We start from the raw sequence: 14,608 nt of genomic DNA on the forward strand, positions 1-14,608 counted from the left end.
CTATTATGAAGGGTGTCGTTTCCCTAATTTCTTTCTCGGCTTGTTTCTCTTTTGTATACAGGAAGGCAACTGATTTATTTGAGTTAATTTTATACCCAGCCACTTTGCTGAAGTTGTTTATCAGCTTTAGTAGTTCTCTGGTGGAACTTTTGGGATCACTTAAATATACTATCATGTCATCTGCAAATAGTGATTTTTGACTTCTTTTCCGATCTGTATCCCCTTGATCTCCTTTTGTTGTCTGATTGCTCTGGCTAGAACTTCAAGAACTATATTGAATAAGTAGGGAGAGAGTGGGCAGCCTTGTCTAGTCCCTGATTTTAGTGGGATTGCTTCGAGTTTCTCTCCATTTAGTTTAATGTTAGCAACTGGTTTGCTGTATATGGCTTTTACTATGTTTAGGTATGGGCCTTGAATTCCTATTCTTTCCAGGACTTTTATCATGAAGGGGTGTTGAATTTTGTCAAATGCTCTCTCAGCATCTAATGAAATGATCATGTGGTTCTGTTCTTTCAGTTTGTTTATATAATGGATCACGTTGCTGGTTTTCCGTATATTAAACCATCCCTGCATGCCTGGGATGAAGCCTACTTGATCATGGTGGATGATTGTTTTGATGTGCTCTTGAATTCGGTTTGCCAGAATTTTATTGAGTATTTTTGCGTCGATATTCATAAGGGAAATTGGTCTGAAGTTCTCTTTCTTTGTTGTGTCTTTGTGTGGTTTAGGTATAAGAGTAATTGTGGCTTCGTAGAAGGAATTCGGTAGTGCTCCATATGTTTCAATTTTGTGGAATAGTTTGGATAATATTGGTATGAGGTCTTCTATGAAGGTTTGATAGAATTCTGCACTAAACCCGTCTGGACCTGGGCTCTTTTTGGTTGGAAGACCTTTAATGACTGCTTCTATTTCCTTAGGAGTTATGGGGTTGTTTAACTGGTTTATCTGTTCCTGATTTAACTTCGATACCTGGTATCTGTCTAGGAAATTGTCCATTTCCTGAAGATTTTCAAATTTTATTGAATATAGGTTTTTAGTGTAAGATCTGATGATTTTTTGAATTTCCTCTGAATCTGTAGTTATGTCTCCCTTTTCATTTCTGATTTTGTTAATTTGGACGCACTCTCTGTGTCCTCTCGTTAGTCTGGCTAAGGGTTTATCTATCTTGTTGATTTTCTCAAAGAACCAACTTTTGGTTCTGTTGATTCTTTCTATGGTCCTTTTTGTTTCTACGTGGTTGATTTCAGCTCTGAGTTTGATTATTTCCTGCCTTCTACTCCTCCTGGGTGTATTTGCTTCTTTTTGTTCTAGAGCTTTTAGGTGTGCTGTCAAGCTGCTGACATATGCTCTTTCCTGTTTCTTTCTGCAGGCACTCAGCGCTATGAGTTTTCCTCTTAGCACAGCTTTCATTGTGTCCCATAAGTTTGGGTATGTTGTATCTTCATTTTCATTAAATTCTAAAAAGTTTTTAATTTCTTTCTTTATTTCTTCCTTGACCAGGTTATCATTGAGTAGAGCATTGTTCAATTTCCACGTATATGTGGGCATTCTTCCCTTATTGTTATTGAAGACCAGTTTTAGGCCGTGGTGGTCCGATAGCATGCATGGGATTATCTCTATCTTTCTGTACCTGTTGAGGCCCGTTTTTTGACCAATTATATGGTCAATTTTGGAGAAAGTACCATGAGGAGCTGAGAAGAAGGTATATCCTTTTGCTTTAGGATAGAATGTTCTATAAATATCCGTTAAGTCCATTTGGCTCATGACTTCTCTTAGTCTGTCGACATCACTGTTTAATTTGTTTCCATGATCTGTCCATTGATGAGAGTGGGGTGTTGAAGTCTCCCACTATTATTGTGTGAGGTGCAATGTGTGTTTTGAGCTTTAGTAAGGTTTCTTTTACGTATGTAGGTGCCCTTGTATTTGGGGCATAGATATTTAGGATTGAGAGTTCATCTTGGTGGATTTTTCCTTTGATGAATATGAAGTGTCCTTCCTTATCTTTTTTGATGACTTTTAGTTGGAAATTGATTTTATTTGATATTAGAATGGCTACTCCAGCTTGCTTCTTCTGACCATTTGCTTGGAAAGTTGTTTTCCAGCCTTTCACTCTGAGGTAGTGTCTGTCTTTGTCTCTGAGGTGTGTTTCCTGTAGGCAGCAGAATGCAGGGTCCTCGTTGCGTATCCAGTTTGTTAATCTATGTCTTTTTATTGGGGAGTTGAGGCCATTGATATTGAGAGATATTAAGGAATAGTGATTATTGCTTCCCTTTATATTCATATTTGGATGTGAGGTTATGTTTGTGTGCTTTCATTCTCTTTGTTTTGTTGCCAAGACGATTAGTTTCTTGCTTCTTCTAGGGTATAGCTTGCATCCTTATGTTGGGCTTTACCATTTATTATCCTTTGTAGTGCTGGATTTGTAGAAAGATATTGTGTAAATTTGGTTTTGTCATGGAATATCTTGGTTTCTCCATCAATGTTAATTGAGAGTTTTGCTGGATACAGTAACCTGGGCTGGCATTTGTGTTCTCTTAGGGTCTGTATGACATCAGTCCAGGATCTTCTGGCCTTCATAGTTTCTGGCGAGAAGTCTGGTGTGATTCTGATAGGTCTCCCTTTATATGTTACTTGACCTTTTTCCCTTACTGCTTTTAATATTCTTTCTTTATTTTGTGCGTTTGGTGTTTTGACAATTATGTGACGGGAGGTGTTTCTTTTCTGGTCCAATCTATTTGGAGTTCTGTAGGCTTCTTGTATGTCTATGGGTATCTCTTTTTTTAGGTTAGGGAAGTTTTCTTCTATGATTTTGTTGAAGATATTTACTGGTCCTTTGAGCTGGGAGTCTTCACTCTCTTCTATACCTATTATCCTTAGGTTTGATCTTCTCATTGAGTCCTGGATTTCCTGTATGTTTTGGACCAGTAGCTTTTTCCGCTTTACATTATCTTTGACAGTTGAGTCAATGATTTCTATGGAATCTTCTGCTCCTGAGATTCTCTCTTCCATCTCTTGAATTCTGTTGGTGAGGCTTGTATCTACAGCTCCTTGACTCTTCTTTTGGTTTTCTATATCCAGGGTTGTTTCCATGTGTTCTTTCTTGATTGCTTCTATTTCCATTTTTAATTCCTTCAACTGTTTGATTGTGTTTTCCTGGAATTCTTTCAGGGATTTTTGCGATTCCTCTCTGTAGGCTTTTACTTGTTTATTAATGTTTTCCCGTGCTTCCCTAAGTGTATTCATGTCTTTCTTGAAGTCCTCCAGCATCATGATCAAATATGATTTTGTAACTAGATCTTGCTTTTCTGGTGTGTTTGGATATTCCATGTTTGTTTTGGTGGGAGAATTGGGCTCCGATGATGGCATGTAGTCTTGGTTTCTGTTGCTTGGGTTCCTGCGCTTGCCTCTCGCCATCAGATTATCTCTAGTGTTACTTTGTTCTGATATTTCTGACAGTGGCTAGACTGTCCTATAAGCCTGTGTGACAGGAGTGCTGTAGACCTGTTTTCCTCTCTTTCAGTCAGTTATGGGGACAGAGTGTTCTGCTTTCGGGCGTGTAGTTTTTCCTCTCTACAGTTCTTCAGCTGTTCCTGTGGGCCTGTGTCTTGAGTTCACCAGGCAGCTTTCTTGCAGCAGAAAATTTGATCTTACCTGTGGTCCCGAGGCTCAGGTTCGCTCGTGGGGTGCTGCCCACGGGCTCTCTGCAGCGGCAGCAACCAGGAAGACCTGTGCCGCCTCTTCCGGGAACTTCAGTGCACCAGGGTTCCAGATGGTCTTTGGCTTTTTCCTCTGGCGTCTGAGATGTGTGTGCAGGGAGCAGTCACTTCTGGTATCCCAGGCTTGTCTGCCTCTCTGAAGGTTTAGCTCTCCCTCCCACGGGATTTGGGTGCAGAGAACTGTTTATCCGGTCTGTTTCTTTCAGGTTCCGGCGGTGTCTCAGGCACAGGGGTCCTGCTGCTCCTGGGCCCTTCCCCACGGGAGCCCAGAGGCCTTATACAGTTTCCTCTTGGGCCAGGGATGTGGGCAGGGGTGAGCAGAGTTGGTGGTCTCTTCCGCTCTGCAGCCTCAGGAGTGCTCACCTGACCAGGCGGTTGGGTCTCTCTCTCACCGGGTCTGGGAGCAGAGAGCTGCTGCGGGCCGGGATCCGCGGGTGTGGGACTTCCGGTAAACACAGAACGTGCCCGGTCCTAGAGAAATTCTGCTTTCCTGTGTCCCAAGCTCACCAGGCAGCTTTCTTGCAGCAGAAAATTTGGTCTTACCTGTGGTCCCGAGGCTCAGGTTCGCTCGTGGGGTGCTCCCCACGGGCTCTCTGCAGCGGCAGCAACCAGGAAGCTACTTTTATTTTTTAACAGTCCACTCTTTAGCCCCTTCCCAGTCTGTCCTCCCACAGTTTCACATTCTATTCCTCCTCTCCTGTCTCTAAGAAGATGTCTCCACCCCCTGCCAGGTTTCCACAATACCTAGGGCCTCAATAGTAAGGCCCAACTGCTTCCACTGAGGCCAGACCAGGCAATCCTCTGTTATAGTGTCAGGAAGCCTTGGACCAACTAATGTATGCTACCTGGTTGGTGGCTCAGTTTCTGAGAGATCTCAGAGGTCCAGGTTAGTTGAGACTGCTGGTCTTCATATCTGGTTGCCCCCTTCCTCAGCTTCTTCCAGCCTTTTCCCTAATTCAACCACAGGTGTCCCCATTTTCAGTCCATTGGCTGTATTTAAGTATCTGCTTCTGTCTCAGTCAACTGCTCATTAGTTCTCTCCTGTGGACAGCCATGCTAGGCTCCTGTCTGTAAGCACAACATAGCATTAGTAATAGTATCAGGCTTTAGAGCCTCTCATGGATCCCAAGTTGGGCTGTTCACCACAACTCATTTCTCTCAGTCTCTTCTCCATTTTTGTCCCTGAAATTTTTTGACAGGAAACCTTCTGAGTCAGAGTTTTTGACTGTGAGATAACAGTCACATCCCTCCACTAGATGCCCTGTTTTTCTATGAAGGAAGACTCTACACGTTCCCTCTAGACACTATTGGGCATTTTATCTATGGTACCTCCTTTTGAGTCCTGAATTCTCTCACCTCTCAAGTATCTGGTAATTTCTAGAGGCTCCTCCCACCTTCCAACACTGAGGTTGCATATTTCCATTCATTTTCTTATCCCTCCGGGGTTCTCTCCTGTTCCCCACAATACCTGATCATGTTTCCCTTTTCCACTCCCAGTTCCCTTGCCTGTCCAGTTATCTATCTCCCTAGCTCTGCCTCCCAGGATTGCTTCCTTTTCCCTCCCAAGTAGGATTGAAGAATACTTACTTTGGCCCTTCTGACTGTTTATCTTCTTGAGTTCCATGGATTGTATCCTAGAAATTCTGTACATTTTTGCTAATATCCACTTATTAATGAGTACATACCATGCATGTATTGTGGAGTCTGAGTTACCTCACTCAGAATAATTTCCAGTTCCGTCATTTGCCTGCAAAAGTCATGTTGTCCTCATTTTTATTAGATGAGTAGTATTTCATTATATTAATGGACCATGTGCTCCTTATCCATTTTTCTGTTGTGGGACATCTGGATTGTTGATAGATTTGACTGTATCAATTGAGGCCACTATAAACATAGTAGAGTATCTGCCCCTAAGGTATGGTAGAGCACGTATTACAGAGCAATCATGATAAAAACTATATGGTATTGGTAGAGATAAAAGCAGGTATATCAATGGAATAGAATTGAAGACCCAGAAATGAACAGGTACACATATGGTCAATTGATTTTTGACAAAGGAGCTAAAGTCCTTCAGTGATAAAAAGACAGCATTTTCAACAAATGGTGCTGGTTCAACTGGCAAATATAACCGGTCTTCTTGCCTTGTACAAAGCTCAAGTCAAAATGGATCAAAGGCCTCCATATAAAATAGATATATTGAAACAAACAAAAACAAAACAAAGAAAAACAAAAGAAAATAGGAAAACAAAAAAAAGAAAAAAAAAGAAACAAACAGAAGAGAAAATGGGGAAATCCTTGAACACATGGACACAGGGAAAATAGAATAGAAAACCAATGACTTATGCTCTAAAATCGAGAATTGACAAATGGGACATCATAAAATTGCAAAGCTTCTGTAAGGCAAAGAACACTGTCAAAAGGACAAAATGGTGGTGTAATGTAAAATCAAAATATGGAGATGATCATTTGACAATTCTAAAATGCATAAAAATGCAAAATACTGTTTTAAATAATAGTGGGACAGGACAGGACTTTGAACTTTATACTCTGTAATTTATGTTTCAGATATTTCAGGGAACTTATTAACATTAACACTGTTTTAGTCAGTTTTATGTTGAAACTAAAATTATAAAGAGAAAATAGAATATGGCAATTGACATTACACAATGTGAAATATCTATGCTCACAGGAAACAAAACAAAGTATCCCTGTCTGCATTCAGAAAGGCAACTCAATTTCTTCTTGGCCTTTTGGCTAAGATCATGTGCAGAAAGGCAATTCAACAATACATCTAGAGTTATATTGCATGAATAAAAGGTTATCAATCTTTAATAAATTGGTTTTGTAGTATATTTACAAAAGTGTAACAAAAATATGGCAGTATATAACTACACAAGTGTTTGCAGATTGCATGAAAGATACAATGCATCTTTGAGCTCTGAATAGACACAACTAATTGGGCAAGAGGAAAGCACATTATTGAAACAAGTTCTGGCCTATACCAACCTATAGTATTTTAGAGGCTGATGGTGAGAATGCTTGGAAGCTTTTAAACTGTCAGTGTTCCTGTGGTTGCTAAAGGGTGATACCAAAGAATGTATTACAACATTTTAGAAAAGTGTTTCCAAGGAGAACCAAGAAGAAAAATAAATGATGTAGCCTTATATTTTTTCAGAACCTACTCTAATAATGCTCCTTAAACTTTTAAACATTTGTTGTAGCCCAGCAACTGAAGAGAGGGGAAGAAGATGGCTAAGAGGACAAGGGGTACCTGGATCTGTTTCAAAGTAGTTTGTTGAGGCAATTCTAACCTTCATCGTCTGCAGTCCAGTCTACTAGCAAAACACCAAACATAGATCATCAGTAGCTGCTTGATCCAGAGAAAACCACAAATCTCCATAATCAACATGAGTACAGTAAAGTGGCAAGAAGCATCCGGAAAACCACCAGAAGTTCTTTGCTGCATTTCTTTCTACATAGTTACAACAGGGAAGATCAGAGAAAAATAGCAAGGTGAAACAATGCCCCAGTGTTTTCAGCAAAGTCTAGATTCAGCAAAGCCTAAAGAAGACTAGCAATGTGAACCAATGGCAGAGCTTCATTCACTGTCTCTTGGGTTATAGTTGGAGTCTTTCTAGACATCATGTGTCCTCTCAAGCATCTGCTCCAGCAAACATCACATGCCCTTTCACCAGGCAATTTTGGGAAAAATACCGTGTGTCTTTTGTCAGCAAAACATCTTCTCTAGTGTTGGCTTCAGCAAAACATATTCTCATAAGGCAGTTTTCAGAAAAAAGAATCAACAAATGACCCAGCTGGGTCCCCCATTAAAGCAGAAATTTCCACTTCAATTTCAAATTGCTTCGTTTCTTATTAATGAAATGCAGAAGTGATGAGGCATGGATTCCATTGAGCACAGCTTTGAGAAAACCATAAACTTATATGCTCAAAAGTTCATTAAAGTTCTGAGAAGCAACTTGTTGCTGCCTCTGTCTGCTAATGAGAGAGACCAAAACTATATGGAAGAGTAGCTAAAAATAAAAATTATGTGGTACATAGAAAGGGATGAAGAGAACTGAGAACCTAGAACTTAGAGACAAAAACAGAGAGAGACAGAGAGGGGAAGAATGCAGATGAGATAAAGTATACTAACACTGTTAGAAAAGGGCAACATGATTGTAGGTATCCATCCCTACCAAAGAGAAAATACAAGAAATATCAGAGATGCTAGTGTATGTGACAGATGATTACAGGTTAATTAATGTTTCTTTTTTTTTCTTTTTTTATTAGATATATTTCTTTACTTACATTTCAAACATTACTTCCCTTCATGGTTTCCTGTCCATAATCCCCCATTCCCTCTCCTCCCCCTCCCTTATACCGGTATTCCCGCTATACATCCCCTTTATTGCCCCCCATATTCCCCTGCACTGGGGTTCAACTTTGGCAGGACCAAGGGTTTCCCCTTCCCCTGGTGCCCCAACAAGGCTATTCTCTGCTACATATGCAGTTGGAGCCCTGGGTCTGTCCATGTATAGTCTTTTGGTAGTGATTTACTTTCTGGAAGCTCTGGTTGGTTGGCATTGTTGCATTTATGGGTTGTAAGCTCCTTCAATTCTTTCAATCCTTCCTCTGAATCCCCCCAAGGGGGTCCTATTCTCAGTTCAGGGCTTTGCTGCTAGCACTGACCTCTGTATTAGGCATGCTCTGGATGTGTCTCTCAGGAGACATCTATAGCTGGCCCCTTTTAGCAGGCATTTTCTAGCTTCAACAAACTAATCTAGTTTTGGTGGCTCTTTATATATGGGCCACATGTGGGCCAGGCTCTGAATGGCCATTCCTTGAGCCGATGCTCTAAACTTCGCTTCCATATCCCCTCCTATGAACATTTTTCCCCCTTTTAAGAAGGAGTGGGAGCATCCACATTTTTGTCATCCTTCTTCTTGAGATTCCTGTGGTCTGTGGATTGCATCTTAGGTAATTCGAGCCTTTTGGCTAATATCTACTTATAAATCAGTGCATACTGTTTTTAGGTGATTATGTAACATCACTCGGGATGATATTTTCTAGTTCATTCCATTTTCCTATGAATTTCATGAACTCATTGTTTTTGATAGCTGAGTAGTACTCCATTGTGTAGATGTACCATGTTTTTTAATCCATTCTTCTGTTGAAGGGCATCTGGGTTCTTTCCAGCTTCCAGCTATCATAAATAAGGCTGCTATTAACATAATGGAGCATGTGTCTTTGTTGTATGTTGGAACATCCTTTGGGTATATGCCCAAGAAAGGTATAGCTGGGTCCTCATGTAGTGAAATGTCCAATTTTCTGAGGACCCTCCAGACTGATTTCCAGAGTGGTGAAACCAGTTTGCAATCGCACCAACATTGGAGGAGTGTTGCTCTTTCTCCAAATCCTCGCCAGCATCTGCTGTCACCTGAGATTTTTATCTTAGCCATTCTGACTAGTGTGAGGTAGAATCCCAGGGTTGCTTTGATTTGCACTTCCCTGATGACTAAGGATTTTGAACATTTCTTTAGGTGCTGAAAATGTTTTGTTTAGCCCTCTACCCCATATCTTAATGGGGTTATTTTGCTCTCTGGAGTCTAACTTCTTTTGTTCTTTGTATATTTTGGATATTAGCCCTCGATCAGATGTAGGATTGGTAAAGTTATTTTCCCAATCTGTTGGTTGCCATTTTGTTCTAATGACAGTGTCTTTTGCTTTACAAAAGGTCCCATTTGTCAATTCTTGATCTTAAAGCATGAGCCATTGGTGATTTGTTCAGGAAATTTTCCCAAGTGTGCATGTGTTCAAGACTCTTCCCCACTTTTTCTTTTATTAGTTTGAGTGTATCTGGTTTGATGTGGAGGTCCTTGATTCACTTGGACTTAAGCTTTGTACATGGTGTTAGGAATGGATTGATTTGTACTCTTCTACATGCTGGCCTCCAGTTGAACCAGCACCATTTGTTGAAAATGCTGTCTTTTTTCCATTGGATGGTTTAGCTCCTTTATCAAAGATGTGGTGACTATAGGTATGTGGGTTCATTTCTGGGTCTTCAATTCTGTTCTACTGATCTATCTGCCTGTCTCTGTACCAATATCATACAATTTTTATTACTATTGCTCTGTAATACTGCTTGAAGTCAGGGATGGTGATTCCCTCAGAAGTTCTTTTATAGATGAATATAGTTTTTGCTATCCTGAGTTTTTTTATACCAAATGAGTCTGCTCTTTCTATCTCTATAAAGAATTGAGTAGGAATGTTGATGGGGATTGCATTGAATCTGTAGATTGTTTTTGGCAAAATGGCCATCTTTATTATATTAATTCTACCAATCCATGAGCATGGAAGTTTTTTCCATCTTCTGAGATCTTCCTTAATTTCTTTCTTCAGAGAGTTGAAGTTCTTGTCATACAGATCTTTCACTTGCTTGCTTAAAGTCACACCGAGGTATTTTATATTATTTGGGACTATTTTTGAAGGGAGTCATTTCCTTAATTTCTTTCTCTGACAGTTTATCCTTTGAGTAGAGAAAAGCTACTGATTTCTTTGAGTTAATTTTATACCCCAACACCTTGCTGAAGTTGTTTATCAGGTTAAGTAGTTCACTGGTGGAACTTTTGGGGTTGCCTAATTACCCTATCATATCATCTGCAAATAGTGAAATTTTGATTTCTTCCTTTCCAATTTTTCTCTGTTTGACATCCTTTTGCTGTCTGATTGCTCTGGCTAGGACTTTGAGTACTATATTGAATAAGTAGGGAGAGAGTGGGCACCCTTGTCTAGTCCCTGATTTTAATGGGATTGCTTCAATTTTTTCTCCATTTAGTTTGATGTTAACTACTGGTTTGCTGTATATGGCTTTTACTATGTTTAAAGAAATCTGGTAGTGTTCTGTCTGTTTCTATTTTGTGGAATAGTTTGGACAGCATTGGTATAATGTCTTCTATGAAGATCTGATAGAATTCTGCACTGAACCCATCTAGATCTGGGCTCTTTTTGGTTGGGAGACTTTTAATAACTGCTTCTATTGCTTTAGGAGTTTTGGGGTTGTTTAGATGGTTTGATTCTTCCTAGTTTATCTTTGGTACTTTGGATCTATCTTGAAAATTGTCCATGTAAATGTTTTTAATGAGAGATTATATCACAAACATGGCCATATCAACCATTACACTTAATATAGAGACCTAAAATTATAAGGTGATTTTAAAAACCCAAAATATGGTTTTATAACATTTTCTTATGGAAAAGTCCATCATTCATCTCCATTAGTTTTTTATAGAAATGGAGCATATTCTCATAACCTTCATCTGAATCACGAATAAAAAAGACCTACCACACACTCATGTCACTCTGAAACACCATAAATCCCACCTACTCAAAGATAAATATTATATGCACAAAAATATGAAATCTGATATATGTAAATCGTGAGGTACACTATACTCTCTTGTGTCCTCCTTATCATGTGTTTAAAATGTTTACCAGACACATCAATTTGTCCCTCATTGACTGAGGGATATAATTTAATTTCCTAACTTCATTTTCTTCTTTGTCTTAACCCCTGCGGTTGGATTCTGTGTTGAAAATTGATTTGCCAGCTGAATTCCTTAGTGCAAAATCTGGAAGCTTTAGTAGGTGTGATATCCTGGGAGAAAGGAAGTCAAAGAACTCTGGATTTAAAGTTTCGATCCATTTTCTTTCTCATTGATTGTGCTTCCGGTCTGCAAGAAATGAGCAGCTTTCTCTATTGAGTCCTTGCAACATGATGTTCTACCTCACTTCACCTCACCACAGCACAAGCCCAAAAACAAGGGAACCAATAATCTTGTACTTAAACTCTCAGCCAACAAAATCCATGCTTCTCTTTAGCGGTTATGGTTAATAATCACAGCAACATAGAACTGAGTCACATATCTGGATATTGATATCAGTGAAAGTTTGCTCCTGTTTTATCCTTATAATTATTTTCAAAGTCTTTTTCAATATTAGGTACTATATTTAGGTATATATGGTCAGTTCACTAATAACCAGCTTTTGAATAGGTACTGTAATAGGTATTGTGATGACCCCCATCCCTGACTCTGTTAGAGATATTCTGTTACGCTTGCAGACAGAAGTCTAGCATAAATGTCATCAAAGAGGCTTCAGCCAGGACTTGATGAAGAGATCCACAGCCAAATTTCATGTGAAATTATATTTTATTGCTGTTATACTTATGTTGTATTTTATGATACACACCATTTTATAACATTACACAGTAATTTTCTATTTTATCACTGCAGATAAGAGATGTAAGCTTTGAAAATTGAAATGAACCTGCTCCCATGCATCATAATTTACACAGTAAGGTTCAAAATGAATAAACGATGCAGCAACTCACATTTGCCCTAATAGTAACATAACCACTTAGACGAGTATATTCTTCAGAAAGAAATTGCTTTTTCTTATTAAATTCTTTAATTTCAATTATTTCAAATTTATCGTGAAATAATAAAGCTGCTTTATTTTAAGAAATTAAATCTTCTCCTAAAATGATTTTCTGTTCATTAAAAAGAATAGATGGTAGAGTTTTAAGTTTTATTATAGATATAAAGTAATATAAAGTGATAGTCTTCATTTCCTTTTGAAATATACAAGTTCAAGCCATTTGCATCTGAGAGCTTGAACATATGGTCCCCAACAAAAGAACATTGAGATCAATTGGAAATGTTAAGTTGTGCACATTCTTGGGATGAACTCAGAGACACAGAATTACAAATTGTGGAAATGGCTATTTGACCGGGGCAATAACAAACTTTTCTTCTAAAGACATTTAAAATATTTTCTAACAAATATTGTTTGTGGCTTAATTAAAAAGTTTTTTTCTCCCACACATAAAATAAAATATATTTTAAAATTGTTTGCTAATGCATAAGTGGTTAACATATTCTTGAGGACATCAGTATACATACATATAAAATATGCTTAAATGTTTAAGAGCTGAAAAGATGGCTTAGCCTTTAGAAGAACTGGCTGCTCTTCTAGAGGAGCCAGGTTGGATTATCAGTGTACACCTGCTGGATCACAATCATTTGTAATTCCAGTTTCAGGGGATCCGATGGTCTCTTCTTGATATCATGGAAAGTAGGCATGAACATAGTACAGATATGCATTGAGGCAAAACACAGATACTTACAAAATTGAAGAAAGAAATACAATTAAAGTATAAATGAGTCTGTTAAACTTATGGCTAGCCAGATAAGCATGCTAACTACTACATGTCATGAAGGTTGTCACTAGAAAACCCATTGATAGTAATATAATTTAATAGAATCAAATTTCAATAAGAACAGAATTAAAGTAGAAATATGAAGCCGAATCTGAAAAGTGATTTATTTTCAAGAAAATTGTTATCAACCAGTTTTTAAAATTTGGAAAATAAATGAAATACTAAGGTAGGAGGTCATGTCACATGCTCTTAGTCCCAACAGTTGGGAGCCAGAAACTAGCTTTTCTCTGTGACTTTCAAACCACCTTGGTCTGGGCAATATATTTCAGACAAGAAAGAGCTACAAAGAGAAAAATTGTCTCGAATAACAAACAAAACAGTACTACTATTACCACCACCACTACCACCACTACTAATCCTACTACTACTAGTGATAATAAAGGAAAAAAATAATTGAAAACTTAATAAATGTTAAAAATAATCATTTCAGAGAGGATTACAAGGAACTGCTTTATATCGGCAAAAAGGAAGAAAACACAGGTAAGGGAAGTAGGTTGGATGTCTACACTAGGCCTTTGGTGAAATCAGAATCTATGCAGGGTCAGGATCTAGACTGACTACTTATTTAAGGAGGATGGGAAGCAGAGAATGAGGAAGGGAGCAGGTATGACTTTGACAGTTCGCCATCAGTTGAGTAGTTCCTCTACAAATGTCCCTATCTTATATTTAAAACATAGTAAAAAGCTAAGACTGACAATACTCCCTTTTTAGTTATATTTTATTATGAGAACAATATTCAATGTTGCCCAATGAAGACTCTTACTATGTGAATTAATATTTGCATAAAAAATAAGAGTTGATTATTTTAGTTTATCTATAAAGTAGGCATCACAAATACCGATAAAGAATTGTATAGTAATGATATCAATATATTGTTAAAGCAAAAGAAATAATTGAGAATAGTATCATTCTATTATACCATGCATTTCGGGTAAGGATTTATTCCTAAGTCTTTTAATATTTCTTATTTTCTTTTACTGAAATTGGAAATTTTCAGTAGTTGGTTATTTTATGATTTTTAATTTTTTTCATACCTTATTTGGTAAATAAATACATGATTACTAAAAGGTTAAATAATAGTAACACAGTCTAGTGTATTAAATGTTGCAGAAAATTACTTTTTATTTGGAGACATAACCATCCCTTTCCCCTCCCTCTCACCCCTCACCCCTCCCTCTCCCCTCTCTTTTCCCTCCATGATTCCCCACATTCTTTCCTCAATATTACTTTGTTTTAATCTTTTCATTTAAATAAGGTCTTGCATAGGCTATCATAAAACTTGTCATCCTCCAGCTTCTGTCTTTGGAATACTGAGATTACAGGTTTGTTTTGGCATGACTAACCTGCCTGACTTGTTAAGAGACACAATGAAACATTTTCTACCTTATCTTTCTTTATCTTTATGTATTTTTGTTTGGTTTTATAGTTGGTTCAGAAATAAAATTAACCCCGTGAAATTGGCTGCCCTGTTAAAATATTCATTATGCTTTTAAACTTGTCAACTGCCTGTGCAGTTACTTACAAGGCCTAGACATTGGATCATCGGCAGCTGTAATCACAGTTGGTCGTGAGCCACTTGATGTGCTGCTAGGAGTTTGGTTTTGTGCTTGAGAGC

The sequence above is a fragment of the Rattus norvegicus genome, chromosome 6 (assembly GCF_021556685.1).
Source record: "Rattus norvegicus strain SHRSP/BbbUtx chromosome 6, alternate assembly SHRSP_T2T, whole genome shotgun sequence".
NCBI lineage: Eukaryota > Metazoa > Chordata > Mammalia > Rodentia > Muridae > Rattus > Rattus norvegicus.